At 37.8% G+C, this 12,951-nt stretch overlaps 1 long non-coding RNA gene across 1 annotated transcript in view; it reads left to right on the forward strand.

Annotated features, from left to right (window-relative positions):
• The window catches only part of LOC118168589, a 202,658-nt gene that overhangs the window by 67,393 nt on the left and 122,314 nt on the right, over positions 1 to 12,951 (forward strand). The window contains exon 2 of the long non-coding RNA XR_004751663.1: positions 1,323 to 1,395. This is a non-coding gene — a long non-coding RNA (uncharacterized LOC118168589). The remainder of the gene's footprint in view (positions 1 to 1,322; positions 1,396 to 12,951) is intronic.

A 12,951-nucleotide genomic window follows, 5' to 3' on the forward strand; every position in this document is an offset into this window, starting at 1 on the left:
AGATGTGGTGTAGGAGCTGCTTGCTGGATAGCAGCTGGTGGAAGTGATGGAGAAATATAGGCTAAAGAAGGTGACAGTGTCTAGAAAGTGGCTATGGGAAAACGGTGTGTGTTTGTCAAAATAAAATGAAATAGGTGTTCCTATAGCTCCTACTACTTTTCTGCCTGCCAGATTTAGTATGTCTATCATTGGTATGTTGTTGAGAGATAATAAATGTGGTCTGAAGCAAAAAAACTATAAGGTTTTCTTAAGAAAACCAGTAGTGAATGAGCACAGACCACATCTTTTTCTGATTTTTTGTGACATATTCTTTAAACATGAGTAAGACTTGTAGCCTTGAACCTACCTTATGATAATTCATTAGCCACTATTCGATCTTCTTTTGTCCTGCTATGCTGTCCTTTAAACATCAGGGAGGGAAGAAAGGAGTCTTGTTACATCATCCTTGTCTGCAAGTCATACGCCTCGCATTTGTGTAGCTCCTAGAATACTATTTTTATTGTGTGAGCAGAGAGTATTCAGAGCATGGATATGTTCTACTGATGAACTTCATACATAGCAGTTTTGGGTAGCTGACACATGAGTGAGTTGAGGAAGACAAGGAGAGAAAAGACAGATATAACCATAAAGCACAACACTAGGGTAGATGGAAAGGCTTTGTTGCTGTTCTACGTTACCAAACTAGCTATGAATACTAGTTAATAATATTGTCCCTATGCCTTTCAAAACACTTTACATTAGAGCCCCTCAAATAAATTGTTGGGGAAAAAAAAAAAAAAAAGATTAAAAAAAAAAAAAAAAGATTTTTAGATTTTTAATACCATAGGAATAATTACAAAACAGAGGCAAACTAGTTGTTTTGGTCCTGTTCTTTTAAGGCAATCGTCTACAACAAATAAGCAAATGCCCAAACTGCTTGCTTGTTATTGGACTCATTAGAGAGACGAAGAGTCTGTCACCAAAGGAAGCAGACGTTGAGAGAATGAGTTTTCAAGGCACAAGGAGACCGATGCTGTCAGCAATCTCTCTTTAATGAGAATTCATATGAGTTTCTATTCAGCATTCTTTATTCTGGCTTTAAAAACTTAAATAGAGTTTTGCCTGCAAAACTGAATGACAAAATGGCTCCTATAAAATGTGTGGAGTCCTTTTCCTAGTGAATGGTCTAATTTTTACTCCGTGATTAAATACAATTTGCCTAAAGAAAATTAAAACCCCTTATATCTTCCATGGATGTACAAATTAAGTGATTTTTTTTTCAAGAAACAGTATTTCTAATGTAAACATAAAGCACATACCTTTTTTTTTTCCTATATCCACAGAAATCTGGATTTTGCAGCTCATATTCCATGAAGAGCTTTGATTAAAAGAAAAAGATACAACATACACCACAAAGTAAGTTACTGATTTTTTTCCCATCATGTACCACAGACATACTGCATCTTTTTAAAGTTATAATTAACTGTGTTTTTAGCTAGCTGGTTAGATATTTTTTTTAGTTGCTCCTGTGTGAGAAATGGGGTATGATCTTACATCCTGTAAAGGAACTGCTACAGGATTTTCAAAGTCTTTGTCTCTTTGAAAGATTGAAGTCACATATCCTAATGCGTCTCGCTGTCTGAACAGGACCCTTAGCTTAGATACTGATGAGCCCTTGGAATGAGGCCTGCTGCTGGGCCAGTCTTTGGAACAATAAGAAATTCACAGTGTGATGGTGTACATAATATTCTGTGTTTTCACATGTATGTGGAGTGAATTATGAAACATTAGCAAGTTTCTCCTCGGAAGACTATTAGCTAAGCAATAAATCAGCAAAGGATACCTCAGTATGATGAAACTGTTGTAGCCCAGGGTTATTATAACACATGGGGCACCATCAGAGGACTCTAATCCCTCTCAGGAAAAGTAATTTATTACAGCAACATCCTCTGAAATTCCCTTATTAATACTAAAGTTATTGGGATGAAACATTTGGCAAAGCAATATTAGCATTGCTAAGCAGATTGCATATAGTCCCTTTCCTTTTATGAGTTCACACCAATACTCTCATTAATGAAACCTTTCACAGAATACAGCTATCAGATTTTAAATAAGAGATACAATGAAATCAAAAGTGTTGTGTTTGATGCAATTTGACAATAAAAATCTTCCTTTTAATTTTAACAATAAAATATCAAAAGCATATACCTGAAGTAGGTATGAAATCCCATATTCTGCTTTAAAGAGTGGCCCAGTAATCCCCTGGTGTGTTTGAAACTAGGCAAAACCTTCTTTGCGGGCAGGATAATTCCAAGCCTGGGCAGAAGATGTTGAAGTGGGATTCTCATTGTATCTTTGGCACACAAACATGCATTTCACTGGAAATAAGTGGAAAATACTGAACTATCCTTAAGAGACTTCGGCATCACCCAGTGCTGAGAATTGGCACTAAGGTAGGTTTCTGTCGGTGGCTGTGTGCTGGTTTCTTGACAGACAACAAAAAGAGGCACAATATGCTTTGACTGGTGGCAGGAGAAGAGATCTGTCATGCCAAAGAGCATGTGGGTCACTGTGTCTGTGCAGGCTGGGCTGAACACCACCGACTGCTTTAACAAGGACATAGTAGCCGAGAGCAGTTATGTCAAGAAATACTTTTACCGCCTGAACAGTCAGGTTTCAAAGACTGTAAAAGTGTCTTGGAGTGAGATCTGCCCCATATTATTTCCATATGTTGCCTTTCCTGAAGGGAAAAAACAGAGTATCTGCTAGGCCTTTGGAGAAAACTGGGGAGCAAAATCAGCTCAGAGATCTTTGCCGCCTCTCTCAGTGTTAGGTGAAAAATGTAATCGCACTGGCAGAGTCTAAGATAGACAAAGCTCAGATGTGATGAGGTCTTCAAACAAAGCAAGATAAAGATTGGCAACTGAGAAGTGACTTCTGTAAATCACTGAATGTACTGGTGTTTTTTTTGTAGTTGTTTCAGTTTGGTTTTGGTAGGTTTGTATGTGTGTCCAGCACCTTTACCCCAGAATGTGTACGGAAATCTATCTGGAATGTCTTCTCTCCTTTATGACTTATGATCAGAACTGAGTAGACACTGGAAGTTTTTTGTCTTTTTCCCAACTGTTGCAGTTCTGTCCAATCTTTTGGGGAAAGGTAAATGCCAGGAGTCTGTTCTGAAGCTAATGGAAAGCCATGCATTCTCCTTCCCCCAGTTACATGGCTGCCAGCACACCTGGTATGTGACCAAATGCGCAGTCACCAGTAGTCAGTGCACATACAATGGGGCATGTAGCAACCATCGCATCGTGCTCCTGAATGCATGTGTGAAAATGTTCTTGTGTGAAGATGCCAGGCGCCCGTTCTGATCATGGGTGTTACATTTCTGAACCCTGAAGGCCAGGTAGCTTGCCTGGTAGGTCATGCCTGGAGGGCTTCCTGAGGAGGGTGAATCAGAGAGCAGGCACTGAATTGCATCGGTGAGCCACAGCAGAGGCTGAATGGCCCTTTATTGACAAACTAAGAGCCAGCTTCTGAAAACATTTACTCTTAATTGTAACACCACTCATTTAAGTGAAGTTATGCAAAAATATGTTTGCATGGCCAGATTATTTTTGTTCTCATTTTCTACAGCGCTCAATACCTAGCAGTTTTATTTTCTCAGGTAAACCTTTTAATGACCAATGTCTCCTGTAACTCCTAATTCTATCTACAAAATCGCATATGTTTCAAATTCACAATGAATTCATTTTCAGAGCTTCTGGATGCTTAGAACATTTGAATTTTTGGCCCCTACTCCCTTAAGTAGGCCCAATTGGGCAAAAGCAGAGAAGCAATCATGCATGGATTCACAATCAGATTTTTAAAGTATTGGCCAGGATATGCTTAACAGAAATGCCATAAACCTGTAAAAGAGTTACAGCTATTCCTGGTAGCGACAGTAAAACTTCAAAAGCCTTTACTCTGCCCTTGTCCTATAATTTCATCTTCTGATTTTCCTTTGTGTATATTTCTCAGACAAAATGCTAACAGCAAAATTGTTCCAGACATGTGTCTTCTATTAACTTGTTGAACTCAAGAAACTTATAACACTCCATTAGAACGATTTCCCCTCTCCTTAAGATGCCCAGCCGCAAATCATAGAGCAGCTTTAGGCATTACTGGCTTGTACCTGGAAATACTGTAGTCCTGAAAAAAAAAAAAAAAAAAAAGCAGAGGGATTAAAAAACAAAAGTTTAATTCTGAACTGTGGCTCAGAGGCACTGCTGGCTTCTGTTCCAAAGTATCACAGATTAATTTGATAGCCTGAGGTTGTGTTAGTTGAGATTGATTGAAACATCAGTTGGGTTTAATCCTGCTTGTTGGGAGAGAGGAATAGAAATTGCAAGCAGAATGGTAACCCTGAGTGAGATGATCAATAAATAAGCTCTACCAGAAATCTGAGGTATTACATTTCACGTGAACTATGAACTTATTTAATAGAAACTGTGCGAAAATGACTATGATCCATATCAGGAGGGAACGATTAATGTTTTTTATGACATTTTATTAAAGTAAGTTTAAGTTCATTCTTCAAAACCATGATCACACTTGCTATTTTTATATGGCTCCTTGAAAGTATTTCCTCAGAATGAATCCCATGAATTTTCTTTTGTGTGAATGGAATTGAGCCTTCTAGTTAAAAAATGATGAACAGTAATTAGGATATAAATTATTTAAAGGTCTTGTAGTTTAAGCAGACATAAAAACTGGCAGGCAATTAAATTCATGGTAAACTCTAGGGGATACTGGTGGAAACAGGTGGAAGCAAGTATTTTACGAGACCTGAGGACAAGCTTGAGGGCTTAGGAGATGGTGGCGTGTGGATGAAAACTGGCATTTTTCAATCTAATGCTGGCTTAACAAGATGTATAGGAAACCTTATTGCACTGGTGTGCATGTCCCCTGTGGGGCAGCGTGAGGCTAAAGCTTCTCATTTACAGCTCCAGATGGGAACAGCCAGCCCTCTCTTTGAAAGCTTTCTCTTGCTTCCATCCCTTTATATGCATAAATATCTGTGGTGTGCATTGGCTTTGGAGCCCAGTTTCACAGCTACCGTGAAACCAAGCAGAGCAAAGAGTGCTCTGATAAATGAGCAAAGCTTGCCAGCATCCCTGAATTGAGTTAGATGGGCAAAAGCTAAGGGCTTCAGTACATTGTGCCTACCCTGCCCCCACAGAAACAGAAAACCTAGGATAAGTAAGTGTTGCTTATACCTCTCTACCAAATGGAAAAAAAAAGCTGCTTTTTCATTTTCCACAAAAAATGTTGTTTAATACTCATTTGCCATCATATGCTAGCATTATCACAGTTAGGTAACAGCTTACCTACAAAGGGATGTATGATGGTGGCAAATCTGCAGTTAGTTATGGATTGGTGGAACCCGGTTGTAGAATAATTTGCATTATTTTTTTAAAGCATGCAGCAATTATGTTTAACCACAGATTTATTTTTTTATTTACTGTATGATTGTGCAGTGTATGCACATCTACACATCTTTATTCTCATTAGGTATGCTTACCATCTGTAGTAGTAATGTGAACTCAGAGGTGCGGTCAAACAAGCTGATTTAATAAATGTGTATATAATCAGGATTTTCTTTGCACATTGAGGAAAAAGATTTTCTTTCCTGACCTTATGCCACCTGCCTTTAATTATGGGAACAAGCTGAAGACACACAAGAGCTGGTCATTCTTTTCTGAGAGGTTGGAAAATGCTACATAGAAGACAAATTCGGCCTGTGGAAAACCTGAGGTTCCAATAGTTGATCCTATTCCATTTAGGAGAAAACCATCTAAAGTCTGGATTTCTAACATGAGAATTCTGAAAAAAAAAAAAAAAAAAAAAAAAAAAAAAGTTTGAAACGTTTTATTTTGCTTCTACTCTGTGTATAAGAAAAACTACAGACTTTGAGTTCAGAAGTGCCAAAACAAAATGTTTTTTTTTCTTGAAACCTCTTTTGTTATTTTCAGCTAAACATTATTTCAGTGAAATCAGAACATTTCAGCTGTTGACAGAAAAGTGCATTGTTATGCAAAATCCCTCGATTAAATATTTCCTTAACAACAGCTTCGTTTTTATGTAGCTGAGTTCTGCTTGCCAGAAATTCACTTGTCTTTAACATCAGGACTCGGCTATTGGAAGCACACTGAAAAACCTTTAGCTCTGACTCCATGGCAGGTGTCTTGGATGGGCAGTATTAATTTCTCGGTATTGCTTCTGCCTCTCCGCATATACAAAGCTATAGCCCTGTAGAGTCTGTGCATAATTATTTGCAAATACTGAACTTCTGTGTAAAAATATTGTCCCAATCCTAGCATCTCTGCAGATTACAGTGTGTCAGTCATCCACACTGCTGGCAAAGACTTGGTAATAATAATAGTTGGCTTTAGACTCAGCTCTGAGCAACTAAGGTGGATGGGTTTCATTTCTCTTCTCAAGGTGGCTGAGAAGAGGAGGAAACCTGGTGTATGTAGCTAGCAGGGCCTGAGCACATCCCCTCTGGGAAACTGTAGAAGGCACTATTGAGATAACTAGCTTTAATTGAACCGTCATTGTTTTAGCAGAAGTGTAACCATGCTTAGAGGTTTTGTTCAAGAACTAGCCTCCAATTCAGCCATTTTCATGAGAGCCACAAGCTTCCATTTTCTTGAAAAAGCCAATTCCTAGTCCTCCTACATAGGGAAGAAACCAGGCAGTGCAGTGTAATGACATTGTTATGATACAGAGAGCTAAAAGCAAAAAAACAACACAGCACCAGAGAACAGCTGATTAAACTAAATTTTAACTCATTAAAATTCATTTTTTCCCCCTAAACCCTTATGTTTTAAGGGCTGATTAAAGATCAGGTATTAAATTCTGGATCCTCAGATTCCGTATGCTCAGTTGGTGGACTAAAATGTAGCGATCCCTTAATTTGGTGGGGAATGTGCTCTCGTGGTAATTCCTCAGCTAGTAGAACTGCCTGGGGCACTGCCAGGAGATCTCTTCACCTCTGGAGGCAGAGGTAGACTTGGCCCAAGTAAAAATTCTGCTGTGTTGCACAGAATATGCTAATACTGTGCATCTCAATACAGTAGTGGTACAGCTGATTTATTTTTTTTACAATAACTTTCTTTCTGTTTTGAACACTTCAAGTCATGTTAAGTCCAACAGGGACACTTGGAAGGGCAGATTTTGGCCCTGTGTTTTGCAGCATACACATGGAATTGTACAATTCTGTGATGTAAAATAATACTGTAAACTATTAGGGTACTGTTTTCTTTTTATAATCCACATCAGATTTCTGCTCTGCAGAAGCATACTTAAAAGCTCCAGAACCCCCTAAAGAATTGATTATTTGGAGGGTTTGTGCCCTTTAAATCCAGCCATGTTTTTTTAGCTAAACTTGGCTGCGTGTAACTGTTAGTAATAATAAACTATTTACATACCCAATAAAAGCTTTTGGCTTGTATTATAGCGTAGCCGAGAATGCATAGTACATAGCTGAACACAAGTAATTTTGCTACTAATGAAAACAATTCTGTATTGTATTAAAAAATAAAATTGGTAGGCTTACCAATGTTTTCTTCTTTACTGGAGAATGAAAATACAGCTAAATATGGACATCAATAATATATTTGCTTGCTGAAGAAAGAATTGTCTTTTTAGTTTTTTAGACATTGCCATAAATCTTAAGATATGGTTTTCAGAGCTGCACAGGGGATTTGACTATTTACTTTTTATTTCAATGGGAAATGAACACATAAATCCCATAGGCCTGGATTTTCAAAGCACTTTAAAGGACTGCTGATTTTATTCAGGTTTCTTCTTCACATATTGGGAACCAAATATTTTAAATGAGTATGCTGGCAGTGGTGTCCACAAATACCACTGCTTTAAAAGTGTTTTTTTTTTTTTTTTTTTTTTTTTTTCTTTCCATAAGAAAGACATCATAAAAGTAGATAGTGGTGACAAAAATGGGTCATATATAACTGAAATAGATGATCGCTATATTGCCAGTTCCCAGAGCCCATAACTGTGATTAGGACCCCACTAGACTAGTTGCTGTACATACAGTATAAAATAATCCATATCCCCCCAAAAGCACAGAATCCACATAGAAATGAGGCATGAATGAAAACATTACTATAACAGCCTTGCCTGTGGGAAACTGAATGAACTGATGAGGAGGCTCTTAAAATCCTGTCTGTCCATGATACCTTATTATGGCTTCATCCTTTTTTCAGTATCTAGTTCTTTTAGTGATTTAATTGTCATTTAAAAGAATTACTTACACCGAAACTTCAGATATAATTAGTAATATTTTTTATTTACTTAACAGAAGTCTAATGACTTCAAGATTACACGTCAGACTCTGTTGATCTGAAACCCATTTGGTTTTCAGTCAGACTTAGGGACTCCAGCAGCAAGGTGGCAGCTTTGCCACCACATGGAATTCCCTGGCAAAGTCCCTCAGGCCCGGCGCAACACGTGAAGAGTCAGACATAGCAATAATGTGCTGTGAAAAATGAGAATATGGGTTGAGGAACCACAAAATGCCAACAGGAAACCACTGAGAAGGCCATAGCTTGTGCACATCTCCTGTCCTCATCTCCAGGAATTAAAAGGCCACGTTTGATCTATGTTCTGATCAGAGTTACTTTTCTTGGTTTTATCCTGAAGTCTCCCTTGGAATAAAGCAGTTCAGCTTTTTTTTTTTTTTTTTTTTTTTTTTTTTTTTTCTCTTTCTTTTTTCTTCTTCTTATTTTTTTTTTTCCTGAGGTGAGCCCAATCTTCTTTCAAAAGGTAGCAGAAGCAGGTACTCCAGAAGTTAGTCACTACCTCAGTAGTACAAGGACTAAGGTAGCCTATGAGTTCAGCTCCCTATATTGTCTAACAAAAGTTAACTTCTTCCTTCCCTCCTTCTCTCTCTCCTTTCTCTTACTCTTCCCTCTCTCCTTCCTTCCCCTTTTATTCTCCCCTCTATCTTCTGTTTCTCCCTTGCTCCCTTCTTTCTGGTTTTAGTCAGTGGAATACTGTGGTGTCTGTCCCTTCTGCCTGAAGCTGACCCTGGTTCAGCAATTAAATATTTATGGAGGTCTGCAAGAGAGAATGCATGTTTGAAACATGGGAGAGAGCCTGCAGCCTAGTGCTAGCATTAAATTAGGAAGGGTGAGATATACTTCTGATTTCCAATCAATAAGTAATATAAAAAATTAATTATTTAGCAGAGTAGGTTTTAGGAATCTGATCTCCATTTTCCATGTGACACTGATTGTGTTACTATTCCTGGTTCTCATTTCTGGACTAAATTATTTATATATAATCTATATATTAGAATTTGGGTGTATTTCTCTGTAAAGTTTTGTATCTCAGAAAATCTGTCCTACCTTCATATAATACATATCCTAAGTGATATGTTGGCTCTGAGATGACCATTACCATTTAAGAATAAAATGTTGGAGTGATAATATAGAGAGCCATGCTGTACTCAGTGCTTAGCAAAGGTCAGAAAGAAAATCAAACATCAGGAATGGCTAGAGTAGGAAAAGGGAATGCAGTAAGCCATTGAACAAATCCATGGTTTGTTGGAATCATAAATACCATGGACAGTTTGGGTCTTCTGACATCAAAATATACTAGAACTGGAGAAGTTTATGAGAGGGAATTCAAAAGACTGGAATGGCTTCCACACAGAGAATGACTGCATAGGCTAGCAATCTTCAACGTGGAAATGAAGACAACTCAATCAAGGCAAAAGTCTTTGAAGTCAGAGGTTTCCCTTGTCATTTTCAACAAAAGAAAATAATAATAATTTCAAAACAAAACAAAAAAACAAAAAACAAACAAAAAAAAAAGGAACATCAAGTTAGAGACTGGCCAAGAAACAGAAAAAAAATCAAGACCTGCTTTAGGACTGTTTAGATGACAAAATACATTTTGTCACGAGGAGATGAGATAACTATGTGGAAGAGTGATTCATAGAGGATTACTTAGTGGCCACATAACAGTGGGCTTTGGAAATTTTCCAGCTGGAGGCTGAGAGAGTATTAACAGGGGAGATATCACATATGCCTGCCTTGTTTGTACTCCTCCATAGGTGCACACTTCTGTTTATTGTGGGAGTCAAAGCAGTAGGCTATGGAGGCTGAACAAGTATGGCTGTTCTTGGCTTCTTTAATCCTTCCTTGCAATATGGAAGTGATTCAGCAGCAAAGATGGGTCAAAAGATTGTTGCCAACCCAAACCATTATTCCCTGATTACTGGACAACTGTTCAGAGAGAAGCAGAAACAAATCCCCTTGTACAAGAGAGAGAACTGAAATTTTCTGCATCCTGTTTGAATGACCTGAGGAGCTTGCACCAGACCACACAGGAAACCTACATTCTAACACAGAGCTGAATCTAAATCTTCCAAAGCTCAGGCTAATTCTTTAGTCATCACCTGACATATTTTGTTAGTGAAGAGTCTGTGGAATCAATGACATAAATTTGATACAGGAGTGTAGCCTGAAAGTTAATAGCAGTGAGGGTAAAACATTTCAGCATCCACCCACATGCTCACTGAAATATGCATGTGTCAAGTGATTCATCTTGATCCTCACAAACTTTCTGATATTCTTGAAAGTTGGAGGATGTATTTGGTTATTTAGAGATTTATTTTTTTTTTCACAACCAGAAAACATACGGAAAAAGAAGAGAACAGATAATGTTGTACCTATCAGTCTGAGGCAGCAGTTATGGAAAACTGAGTGGTACAGCCATACTTGGGAGGTTTATACCGAAAAGCCAAATTAGAGACATACATGTTAGCTCCAAAGTAATAGTAGGTACAATTAATAGTGTTATAATAACCACGTGGTCAGTAACATGGGGAGCAACATTTATGCAGCCCAGTGATTAGTTCATAGCAATTCTGCCTCAGGAATTCACTGTAAAACATAATCAAAGAATTCAGCTCACTTAAAAAAAATAAAAAATAAAATCACATCATGTCTTCTGAAGACGAGACATTTATAAATTTGCCATGACAGTGGATGTGATGTTTAGATGCCTGCCCTAGTAATATTTTACATGGCTACTTTTTGGTCCTTTAAAAATAATCCTACTTGTTGCATGGACTAGAGATAAACTTGTGGGTCTTCATATGTAACCACATCAGATACACCTTCCATAAAATAATTGAGTTTCATCTTCAAAGTACTTAGTTTTCTTGTCTACAGCATCCTTGCAGAAAGCTCTTCCAGGATCTCATTGGTCAGGTGGTTGATATTCTGATTTTTATAATCTACAAATGGGCTTGTACTTTGGTCCTTACCTTATGTTGTCCCACATTTCACCACTCCCCCTATGCCTGTTCCAACTGAAGGGTGCTGAGATAGCTCAGATTTGCAGATTTCTATGACTGTAGAGTATATTCATAACCAGTAGATGATGGAGCCTTGTTTTTAACAGAAGTCTTTCATCAGTTGCTCCCCACAATTATTAGTATGTTCACTTAGGTTATGTTGTGTATTAGTATGTTCTTCATGTTCACCGTGGAACATTTTAAGGTCTCAGTAAAACAGTTATTATCTAAGGTGTCTTTGGAGTCTCTATGGGGATTTTCAGGTGTCTGTGTAGGGGTCTGGTTGATAGGTGATTTTTCGATTCTTCTAAGAATGAGTTTCCCTCTATGTATAAAGCAAGTGCTGTCAACATAAAGAATCAACAGGAAACTTAACAAAAAATATTGTAAGCATTCTGACATACCTTCTGTTTTGTTGTTGTTTTTTATCACTTGCTCACTAGCTCCTAGTTTAATCTCAACCTTCATTCCTGTTCTTGTAAATTGTGGCTCTCTTTATCTTTCCAGGAGCTGGAACAAAGACCATTGTGCTGATTATATCAGACTGACAAACCAGTGTCATTTCCTCTTTCTTCATGGTTCCCAGTGTTGGATTTCCCATTACAGGACCTCAAAACCTTTTTTTTCTAGATTCTTCTGAGGTTTTGGATCCATTGTATGTTCTAATAATTCTCAAAATGATCCTTGAATGTCACATTACAGTAACAAATGGTATATTCTTTCTTCATCTGCGTCATTATACTCCTTTGTTTCTTTCAGAATCTGCTTCATGGTAAAGAAAGAAAAGAGGCAAACTCCCAGTGGTTCATTTTTGGTGTTTTTAAAGAGTAAAGCTATTTTTCCACCTTGTCAACCACCACTGACATTATGCAGTGCTTTAGGAGGTGTTCTTTTTATGGACAATACCCTGGTGACACAAACCAGAGCAGCAATGGCAGCAGCAGAAGCAGCTGAGGTGGTAGCAGGTTTTTTAGTGGATGAAACAGAAGAACTTGCAGAACTTGTGAGAATGTGACCCACAGGAGAACTTGTTGCCAACTTTCTCTCTCTTTCATAACTTTTCCTCTTTCTTTTTCATTATATTTGACATTTTCCTGAGACTAAGTTTTGTTAACTGTAAGTAGCTTATGGTAATGAACAGGGGAAATGGGGTCTGCTCTGATATGGAAAATTGACAAAGAAAACATGGAAAAAAACCAACAAGCTTTCTAAAGTTGGAAAAATCATTTCTAAGTGTTTATAACCCCTCCTTCTCTTTGGATGCTGGTAGAAGCTGAAGTGCTCCATTTCTTCCAGAATTCCTTATACACAGAATTGAAGGTTACTAATTTCTGTCCCTGATTAGAGCTATGTTTCTTATTTCCTCTCTTGAGCAAGAATGCCAGGCTTAGCTTTCAAGGTAGAATTACCCTCTCTCAGGTGAACTCCAGCGCTCTCTCTACAGTGCATTTTACATGTTGTTTTTTTTTTGTTGTTGTGTTTGTTTGCATGGTTTTTTGTTTGTTTTTGTTTTTCCTTAGAAATCACTAGAAAATAGAGAAAACTGAAAAAGGGGTCACTTTTTTGAAAACTCAGCTGTTTTCACACTAAATCTGTTACACCTG

This window comes from Oxyura jamaicensis, chromosome 5, assembly GCF_011077185.1.
Source record: "Oxyura jamaicensis isolate SHBP4307 breed ruddy duck chromosome 5, BPBGC_Ojam_1.0, whole genome shotgun sequence".
Classification (NCBI taxonomy): domain Eukaryota; kingdom Metazoa; phylum Chordata; class Aves; order Anseriformes; family Anatidae; genus Oxyura; species Oxyura jamaicensis.